This window comes from Myodes glareolus, chromosome 16 (assembly GCF_982192425.1).
Source record: "Myodes glareolus chromosome 16, mMyoGla1.1, whole genome shotgun sequence".
NCBI classification, from domain to species: Eukaryota; Metazoa; Chordata; class Mammalia; order Rodentia; family Cricetidae; genus Myodes; species Myodes glareolus.
In genome coordinates, this window is record NC_142041.1 from 17,848,301 (window position 1) to 17,858,935 (window position 10,635).

The 10,635-nt window shown below is 44.6% G+C and overlaps 1 long non-coding RNA gene across 1 annotated transcript; it reads right to left on the reverse strand.

Annotated features, from left to right (window-relative positions):
- Window positions 1–746: 746 nt before the first annotated feature.
- Window positions 747–10,398, reverse strand: LOC125391347 (uncharacterized). Its single transcript, XR_015735175.1, has 5 exons — window positions 10,201–10,398; window positions 5,136–5,215; window positions 2,908–3,023; window positions 2,700–2,798; window positions 747–1,708 (listed from the first exon to the last, which is right to left on the reverse strand). It is a non-coding gene; the product is annotated as an uncharacterized LOC125391347 (long non-coding RNA).
- Between the last annotated feature and the right edge of the window lie 237 nt (window positions 10,399–10,635).

Consider the following 10,635-nt stretch of genomic DNA (forward strand, 5'->3'; position numbering starts at 1 on the left):
GTTTCCAACTCCCACATGGCGGCTTGCGTCTACCTGTAACCTCAGCTCCAGGGGACCTGGGGGGCTTGTGTGGACCCTTGTACTTACACTATGCATCTATACTCACGAAGACATACACATACACATAGGTGAAAAGGTAAGAATAAAAAAGATTTAAGATAGGTGCATTTTTCTGATGAAATATTTCAAGTTCTTCAGCAAAAGATTGTATATGATATATAGCCTCTTGTCTAATTGAAGAAATAGGTTGGAAGAACATTTCTGGCACATGACTTCGGGAAGCAGCAATCTTTTAAAGGGATCTGCATCAGAAGGACACCAGTCTCCACAGAGTCTAGAGATCTGTACCCAGAGAATGAGAGAGTCATTAATCTCCACCCTAGTTCAGAGAGGAGGACATTTCTGCCTGGAAGGGGTAGTTACTCCCTACTGGAATTGTCCTGTAAGGGTTTTGTTTGTTTGGTTGGTTTTTCTCCACCATTTTGTTGGGGTTCAATGTTCTCTAAGAATTTATGTAAGGATATTTCTTTGTACAAGACTGTTACTATTTTCATAGTAAAGTTGTAACTTTATATAAAATATGTTTAAAAATAGAAAGTAATTGGTTATCCAATACTAAGTGTTCAGTTCTGAAGTCATATAATACAAGCAATACTAAATGGACTCAACAGGCTATAGTTATTTGTTTCTGAGCAATTACAATTAAAGAAAAAGAGACCACGAATTTGAGATGGAGTTAGGTGCATATGGAAAGGGTTGGAGAAGGGGGGACAATGTAATTATATTTAATTTTTAACTTTCTTTTTATTTATTCTGTGTCTTTCACATCATGCATCTTGATCTCATTCACTTCCGGTCCCTTCATACTTGCCCTCTGCCTCTGTAACCTCCCCCACCAAAATAAAATAAAATTTAAGAGAGGAAAATAAAAAAGGAAAAGTCTCATCATGGAAGCTATGGTGTGACACAGTGAATCACACAGCAAACCCTTTTACTCATACAGCTTTACTTGCAAGGGTTCATTGCAAAGAGTCGTTGATCTGGTTCGAGCTTCTGATTTCTGCTACACTATTGATGCTGGGCCCTCACTGAACTCCTCTTGGTTTTTCTGTTGTTGTCCTGTGTGTGGAGATCCTGTATCTTTGCATCCGCGGGACTGGTCCCTTCATGTGATCTCCAGCAGATCACAGATAGGGTGGATGTTGGTGTGAGCCGACTCATAACCCTAGTTCCGGGTCTGGGCAGTTGCAGGGTTGGTCAGCCCGCCAGTTCTTCCCTGTCTTCATCACCAGGATAAGTTCTCCAGCATTGCCCTGGCTAGTTCACTCCTGGTATTGATAAGCAAGGGGCAGGGCCAGTTCTCCCACCTTCACATCCTCGGGGTGGCTCTCCCAAACCTACCTTTAGGACCAGCTTACTATGCTGCCCAGGCGAGATGTAGGGGGCCCTTCTCCCAAGTGCCGCAGCTGGTGAGGAGCAGGGACAGCTCCCACTCTTAGGACCTCATGGCCAACTCTCCCAACTGCTACAGGCCGCCGGGGTGGGGGATGCATTTCCCCCCTGCCCTTGCCACTGTATGGCAGATGAGGGACGGGGCCAGATATCCAATGCTCACATTCTCAGATGGTTCATTTGCACCTCTGTCAGTAGGGTCAGCTCTCTGTACTACCCAGGGAAGGTGCAGGATCCACTCTCCGGAGTGCTGCAGCTGGTAAGGGGTGGGGGGGAAGGTCAGCTCTCCTGCCCACCACAGGTGGCATGGGAAAGGGGCAGAGGACATCTTTCCTTTGCCCTTACCACCATATGGCAGATGGTGGGTTGGGGGGGAGTGGCCAGCTAGTCCACCTATCACACCCTGGGGCCAGCTCACCTACTCCTCTACCACTGGGGGCCGCTCTACTGTGCTATCCAGGCGAGGTTTCCTGAGTTTTGCCCCTGGTAAGGAAGAGGGCCAACCCCCCCGCCCCCCCCGGCGGTCTGTCTCAGACAATGAGGGGCAAGGGGTAAGGGGGGCATCTCTCCCCTGCCCACATCAACACATCAACACATGACAGATGAATAGTGAGGGCAACTCTCTCATGCTCACAGTTTTGGGGCTGGCTCATCCACACCTCCTACAAAACAGGGTTGGCTCTATTGTGCTGCCCAGGCAAGATGCAGGGCCCCTTCTCCCGAGTGCTGCTGCTAGTGAGGGGTTGGGTCAGGGGAGGAGGACATCTTTCCCTCATCCATGCTACCACATGGCAAAAGAGAGGGCGCAACCTGCGCATCCTTTCTCACACCCTCAGCGCCAGCTTGCACACACCCCTGCGAATAGGGTCAGCTCTATTTTGCTGCCCAGGTGAGATGCTGGATCCTCTGTCCTGAGTGCTTCAGCCCGTGAGGGGCAGGACCAGTTCTCCCTAGTGTTATAGCCAGTGAGGGGTGGGGCCAACTCGGCACAAGGTAGCAGGAGCCTCTGGCATCACCAACACAGACCATGGCTGCGTCAGGGCCATGAACCTAGACATGGGCCCCAGCAGCGGCCCAGATGTAAACATCACCGTGGCCCCAGGTGGCATGCGAGCCACCCGCCTCAGCCTTCTCCTCACCTCTCTCACCTCCTCAGATCTGCCTCTGTCCACACATTCTCTCTCTCTCTCTCTCTCTCTCTCTCTCTCTCTCTCTCTCTCTCTCTCTCTCTCTCTCCCACAACACACCTTAGGTTTGTTCACCATAATAGGGCCCATGTTTTCTCTTCAAAGTCTGGGGTGGTCCCGCATGTTGAGTCTCTTGGCCGCACTTAGTCTGCCATGGCACTGGGCAGGATAGAAAAGCAGAACAATTTTTAAAAGATCGATTTAACTTCCATAACAGTCACTTTGGACACGTATGTTATATGAATACATGATAATAATGTAAACATACTTCTCCTTTGGAGTTTTCCTAGAATATAACAGATAAGCACGTTCTCCCGAGAGCTTTATCATGACCACAGTCTTCACTCTTTGTGTCCCTGCAGCATCACAAGGGTTGCCACTTGTCTATAAAACACAAAGGAATTAAATACAAAATTACTTCATCACAATGTGAAAAGTTTTATGACAGAGGTTGTTCAAATCTTACCAGTATGACTGGCCCTTACCACGCTCAAGGTTGGATGACTCTAAGCAACTACAGCAAACCTTTGCGTGAGTGTGGGAAGTGGCTACTCAGATTGCCTTTCTCTGGATTCCCACAAGCTCCTCCACTGCTCCTTCCTCTGGATTTGGCAGTGAGTGTGGAATGTGAGCGCGTCTTTTGACTTTGGCATCGTCCCAAGACCATGCCTCTCAGATTTCCTCTCTTCCTGACAAAGGGCTGACCTACATTCCCTTGTATAAGACGGAATTTTCTGGAAAACCGAACCTCTGATAGACAGATTTCAAATCTTTGCTTATGGCAAAGAGACGTTTTGAACAAAAGCTATGAGAAGTTAATGGACGTTTACTTGTAAAGCATTTCAAGGTCTTCCTGATCCAAAAGCGCTGATCTCTGTGACAGACAAAGGTTAAAATTGGTTAGACAATCAGATGTTTGTCCCCACGATTCTCCTATCTGTAAATAAAAGATGTGTAGATCTCATACTCAAAAACATACTGTTTGGGTTAGAGAACTTACTCCTTAAAGAAAAGGGCTGAAGGTTCCATTTATCTGAGGTAAATGTTATAAGTCAAACAGAACGATTCTCTGTCTCTCTGTCTCTTTCTCTTTGTCTCTCTCTCTCTGTGTTTATCTGTCTCTTTATCTCTGTCTCTGTCTCTTTGTCTGTCTCTGTCCTTCTGTATGCTGTATGTGTGTCTGTGTCTAGCTCTTTGTCTCTGTCTCTCTCTCTCTGTGTGCGTGCATGTGTGTGGTGTACACACAACTGTGTGCCTAATGACCAGAGGAGGATACCAGGTGCGCTGTCTTGAAACAGAGTCTCTCTTTGAACTTGAATCTTGCCTGGGAGGCAGTCATCCCTAGAGATCCCTCTTGTCCCCAGCAGCCACAGCACTGTGTTTACAGGTGGGTGCTGAGGATGGGAACTCAGCTGCTAACACCTGTGCTGCAAGTGAAGCGCTCTCTCCCTCGAGCCCCATCTCCAGCCTCAGAGTTTCCCTTCAAAGGACAGTCTTCGCGTGCAGAATTCAGTTCTTGGTTGGAAGCGGAGATAGGCTAGATAGGAATGGCGGAAGATCAAGGGGCTGGCATTGCTTTCTTAATTTTCTCGGAGAGCAGTGGAAGAAGGCAAGAGCACTGTGGGAGAACGAGTGATAAGCCACACCTGAGAGACAGCTGCCTTGGCTAGCTCTGTGTTAGCTTGACACAATCTAAAGTCAGTTGAGAGAAGGGAGCCTCAACGCCTCCGTAAGACCAGGCAGTAGGCAAGCAAGCCTGTAGGGCATTTTCTTAATTAGTGATCAATAGAGGCCAGCCTAGTAGGTAAGAATATACCTGAGCTGATGGTCCTGGGTTCTATCAGAAAACAGACTGAGCAAGCCAGGAGGAGCAAGCCAGTAAGCAGTACCCTTCCAAGGCCTCTGCATCAACTCCTGACTCTAGAATTTTACTGGGTTTGAGTTCTTGCTTTGACTTCCCTGGATGGACTGTGATTCAGAAAAGGACGCGAAATAAATGCTTTCCTCCCTAAGTTGCTTTAGGTTATGGTGCTTCATCACAGCAATAGTAACCCTAAGAGACCAGCTAAGCTACTGCTACAATAAACTGAATAGCCACCAATCTCAATTTCATATAATAAGTGAGCATTCGCACCAGAAGGTCAACTGATTAAAGCTAGACTCAGTTAGGTCAACTCATTGGAGAAACTCTGGTCCAGGTACACTGGATAAACTGGGATAAACTGGATAAACTCAGAATCATTTTTTTAATAGCAGTGTTAGCAGATTCCTTAAAGGGACTTAGAAGTGATATATTATCTCTGCTTCTGAGGTTTTATGAAACAAGACATTAGCCAAGTGCAAAGTGAAGGTCTCGGGAAGTATGTTTTCATTATGGTGAGGATACAGCAAAAATCTAAATGCAAGGACTGGAAATGTGGCTCCTTAGTTACGAGCCAATACTGCTCATGCAGAAGGTCTGAATTTGCTTCCCAATATCTATGTTGGTCATCTCACCTGTAACTCTAGCTCCAGGTGATCTGGTAACCTCTCCTGGCCTCTGCTGAAGAGCAAGGTCTTCTGGCATTTGCACTCACCTGCACAGACAGCCCCAGCCCCACAGAAATACACATAATTAAAAATAAATCTTAAAAATTGCAAATACAGAAAGCTGTAAATTGTTGTGGTCACTAATGCACATTGGGGATAAGGGATAAACTGCAAGACGGTCCAGCGAACTTGATCCTAGGAGAATGAGAAAACAAACAAAAAAACATATTGGGGTTTGGAATGGCATTCCATCAGAAGGAGCATATAGCAGGGAGGAAAGGACCCATGGGTCAACATATTGTGCCTGGAGAAAACAAAAGATATAACCGGAGAGCAAGAGATGTGGGGAGACGCCTGGAAGATGAGAGTGGAGAGAAAGTGTGAGGCCAGATCATAAAGGGTCTAGAGTATAAACAGTCGAGCTTAAATAACCTTACAGACACAGGGAGCCGTGCACGAGTCCCAGACTCTTTGACAGAAGGCCTCTGTGGGAGGAGTATGTAAGAGAAGTTGGTGGGGTCAAGCAAGGTATAAAGGGATCAGTTCAGAGGGTAGGGGGCGAGAGAAGAAAGATTTGGTGATCTTGAATTAGGGAAGTGGAGGCAAGGCTGATAAAGAGCAAGGGAATTAGACAGGTAGAACGCACATCTAATCTAGTTGTTGAAGTTATGAGAAAAAGCCTTGCTTCTCAAAATTACTACTTAAATCATTAATCACAACATTAGCTTCACCCAAGACATTGTTATGAAGACCTGATCTGGGAAGTGTGAGGAGGCATGGTAGGCGTTGGGACTGGGGCCTGTGGAGGTTACATTTTTGGGCTTTCGCTGGATGAAAATATGAAATCTGTAGTCTGAGTCTCAGGATGAATGCCCAGAACTTTAGTGTGTCACCTTGGGTGAGGCTATGCAGGGAAAGCAATTTTAAATCTAAGTAACTGAGTTCTTGGTGCAGATACTAAATGCTATAGGTGGACAAGTGAGTATGGTAAAGGATCAGACGACATGAGAAATCTAAATCCATGAAAGTAGGAGTGCACTTGAGGGAAGGAGCTCAGCAGGGGGAGGGAAGGGGGATAGGAAAAGGTACTTACTAGGTTGTATGTGATCAGAATACATTATAGAGATGCGTGAAGCTGGTGTAATAAGCTGCTGACAGGTGGTAGGAAAACCCAAAGGTACGTCATGAAGGGTAAGGAGGGAGAGCACACACAGCAATCAGTCAAATAAGGCTGAAATAGCAAAGGCCACTGGGCCTGATAATCAGCGGGTGATTAGGAACATTGATGAGGGTGAGTGTAGAGGGTCAGTGGCGTAGGTGGCCCAGCCAAGATCACACACTGATATCTATAGCACAATTAATAAAATCTCAAGGGACTAATATTGGGGTTCAACCTAAAGGTCAGAAAAACAAAACAGTCAACCACTGGCTCTTCTCAGTTCCAAATGGTGATTCTGCTTCTAGAAATCTCAGAATGAGACTGTATCTGAGAACTGTCTCCTCCCATTTTATATTCCTCTCTAGGGCTGGGATTAAAGGCGTGCACCACTACCACCCGGTTTCTATGGCAAATTAGTGTGGCTACTGGAATTAAAGGTGTGCGTCACCACTGCCTGGTCTGTAAGGCTGACCAGTGGGGTTGTTTTACTCTCTGAGCTTCAGGCCAGCTTTATTTACTAAAATACAAATGAAATATCACTACAGATATCTCTGTGGGTAATTTGAGGCTGAGACCAATGTTTCTGACTCTCAGTCCATTTTTAGGTGGAACACCTCAGATGCTTGCCTAGCTCTGAAGATCAATCAAAATGCTGACATCTGAAAGCCTCAGTGTGAGGGAGGCTAGTGAAGATGCATAAGTAGACGATCCATCAAATTGCTCAGTAAGCATGTTAGGTCCAAGTTCTTGGGATAAAAATAACCTTTAGCTGAACAGAGGTATTTGAGCTCCCGGCAGAGCAAAGCTTAAGGCTGAACAGGTCCCTAGTGGCTTGAGTGTCCCGTAAGATGTTCTATGACAGGGATCTTCTGTGCTCTGTCATTTCCTCAAAGCCACAGACTACAAAGCTCTCTGGGGTCCTTTCTGCTGACTCCTCAAAACAGGAAGTTTCAACTAGCAGGTCAAGGAGGAGAGCAATACATAAAATTGGCTTAGTTTTGCAACTGTTCTTCTGGAGAAGCCGTCCCCTTTTCTGCATTCGCGATAAACGTCAAATCACCATAACTTGAGGATCTATGAAAACCATCTCCTCTTTCTTCCAGCTAAAATACTGGCATATTGACGCACAAAAATAATTTCTTCATCCTGCATTGTGGTTTTAAGTATTTTTCCAGGCATAATAAGCAAGGGAAAAGAATGTAAAGAATGCTAACTGGTATTCATTCTTGGGAGATGAAATAGGACTTACTGATTCCAAGTTTATGGGGACCATTCAGCCTGAAAGATAGATTTGAGCTTTAACCCCGACCTCCTGCCTCCACATTACCGCTTCTGTCTCCGCACATACTTAATTTTTTTGTTCTTAATTTTTTTATTTTTATTTTATGTGTTTGACTGTCTTGCCTGTGTGTATGCTTGTACATCTTGTACATGCAGTACATTTGGAGGTCAGAAAAGGGCATTGGATTCCTCGGAAATGGAGTTGCACAATCGTTCCATATGAGTGCTGAATCTGAACACAAGACCACTGGCAGAGCAGCCAAAGCTGTTATCTGCAAAGCAATCTCTCCAGCCTCATCTTCTTGCTTTTTTTAAAGTTTCATTTCTTCAATTTTTGACCTTCTGAACTCTCAAAAATGATTAATAGCTCACTTATCTGTTGGAACAATTTACTGCATAGAAATAACTATTTTGAAATTTCATTTTAATAGCAACCTCATTTTTACTAACAACACATTGATCAAAACTCAAACATGATAACAAGGACAGATTTGTGTCATTCATAATTATTTTTATCAGTCGTCCTGTGTTAAGATGAAGTATTATGGCTACTACAAGTGGATCTTTTTATTCTTATTTACTAAGAGGATTTTTCCAATTAATTTTTTCCCCTCTTAGAAATAGATACTGAGAGCTATCTAATGCCTCTGGAAATATGATTTTAAAATTTGTAATTATTGACCAGATGGTGGTGACACATGCCTTTAATCCCAGCACTCAAGAGGCAGAGATAGGCAGATCTCTGTGAGTTCAAGGCCAGCTCGGTCTACAGAGCAAATCCCAGGACAAAATCCAAAAGCTATAGAGAAATCCTATCTCGAAAAACCAAAAAAATGTATAATTATTTATAGAATAAATTGATGTGGAATATTCCTTTACACTGTTGCTGTGGTTAGTTTAATAAAGAAGCTGACTAGCTAATAGCTGGACAGGATAAAGTTAGATAGGAAAAACAAACTAAGGACAATGGAAAAAGAAGGGCGAAGTTAGAGTAGTTGCCATTGAAACACAGACAGGGAAGAGAAGGTAACTCCATGTGGCAGAACATAGATTAATATAAATGGGTTTGAAGGCAGAGACTGCTTGTTCATTTCCCGACTTCCCAAACCTGAATTATAATGCAGAAACTATATTGATTACAACACCGTTTGGCCAATAGCTTAGGCATATTTCTAGTTAACTCTTACATCTTAAATTAACCCATTTCTATTAACCTGTGTATCACCATGAGGCTGTGGCCTACTGGTAAGGTTCTGGTTGGCGTCTGGCATCTTTCTCCTTCAGCACCTACATGGCATCTCCCTGACTCCGCCTACTTTCTCTCTGTTTAGATTTCATACCTGGCTTTATCTACGAAGCCGTTGGCCAAAACAGCTCCTTTGATAACCAATGGTAATAAAACATAGTAATAGCATGCAGAGAAGAAGCCCACCTCATGGGTTAATTTAAATTATGAGATTTAACTAGTAAGAAGCTTGAGCTATTGGCTGAGCATTTGTAATTCATACTGTCCCCATGTTGGCTATTTGGGAACTGGCAGGCAGAAAAGAAAAGTCCACCTACAATAAATAACATTACTATTTTTTTTTCAAGTTGCACCATCTTTACATCCCTGAGATAACTCCTAGGTGTTTTTGAGCTTTTATTTCTGTAATCTAACATAGTGGTGATATGTCAGAGCAGTCCAGAGAATGTGTCCTGGCAGCAGGCTGGCTGTTTGTGCCCAACTTCTAGTTCACTGCTTTCTGGTTGCTTAACCATTAGCAGGTTTCTCATCCTCTCTATACCTCATCTGTATAGAGGGATATTGTCTCCTATAATAAAAGGCTACTGCAGCAGGACAGAGCACACAAGGGAAATGCTAGTAGGCCGCCTAGGGTGTAAGGAGACAGAGGATGGCTGGGGGGTGGGAATTGTATGTTACCACCAATGGTATCTTGGCAAATATGAGTTTCCATAACAGCATTTATTGTAACATACTAGTTTCTATAATAGTATTTTGTACTGTGACAAATTCCTTAAGGGTTGCCTTGTTCAGGTCACATCTACTAGCAGTGTGATGTCAGGCAAGTTACTTACCTTTTGATGGATGTGTCTTTATACACACACATACACGTATATGTGTTACAATTCTTTATTGCTTCTTTGGGAGTTTCACATCATGCATCCCAATCCCACTCACCTCCCAATCTCTCCATACCCTTCCCTCACCCCTGAAGCATACCCCCTCAAAGAGTCTCAAAGTTAATTAAAAACAAAAGAGCCACCTTCCTCCTGTCTTTCCCACTTCTTTGCTCATCTTTGTGGCATTGTGTGCTTCAGTGTGCCTTGCATTATACCCTTTTGTCCAATCAGCCCCACCCACACAATGCTCATTGCAGTGAGTCATTGGTCTGTGTAGTATGAAGGCTGGCTTGTTGGGGTTTTTGTCCCTCCCAGTACCCCAACAGCCGGCAAGCAACAAAGAAAAATTACACACAGGACTCCATAAGGTTATAAACTGATTGGCCCATTAGGTCAGGCTTCTTGTTAACTCTTATAACATATATTACCCCATTATCCTTATCTATGTTAGCCACATGGGCTCAGTACCTTTCTCAGTGTGACAGCTTACATGTTGCCTCTTCGGTGGTCTGCGCAGGAGTGGCTGAGAGAGAGCTTCTGCTTCCAGAATACTCCCAGTCTCTTTGCTCCACCCCTACTTCCTGTCTGGCTTTCCCGCCTATACTGCCTGCCTGGCCAATCAGCGTTTTATTAAAATATGATTGACAGAATACAGATAATTCTCCCGCACCAGGTCTGGTTGAAGGCCTTTAGCACCCCTTCATCACAAGATGGGATCCTCACTGAAACTTCTCTCAGACACCCTGCTGTGCCCCAACTCATGGAGATCTTGTGGTTATTTTTCCACAGGACCAGTCCCTTCGCATACTCCAGCAGGTCATAGATGGGGTAGATGTTAGGGTGGGCCACCCCAAGGCCCAAGATATTGGGATGGGTGGTAGCTGAGCTCATTGGTCCAGGCCA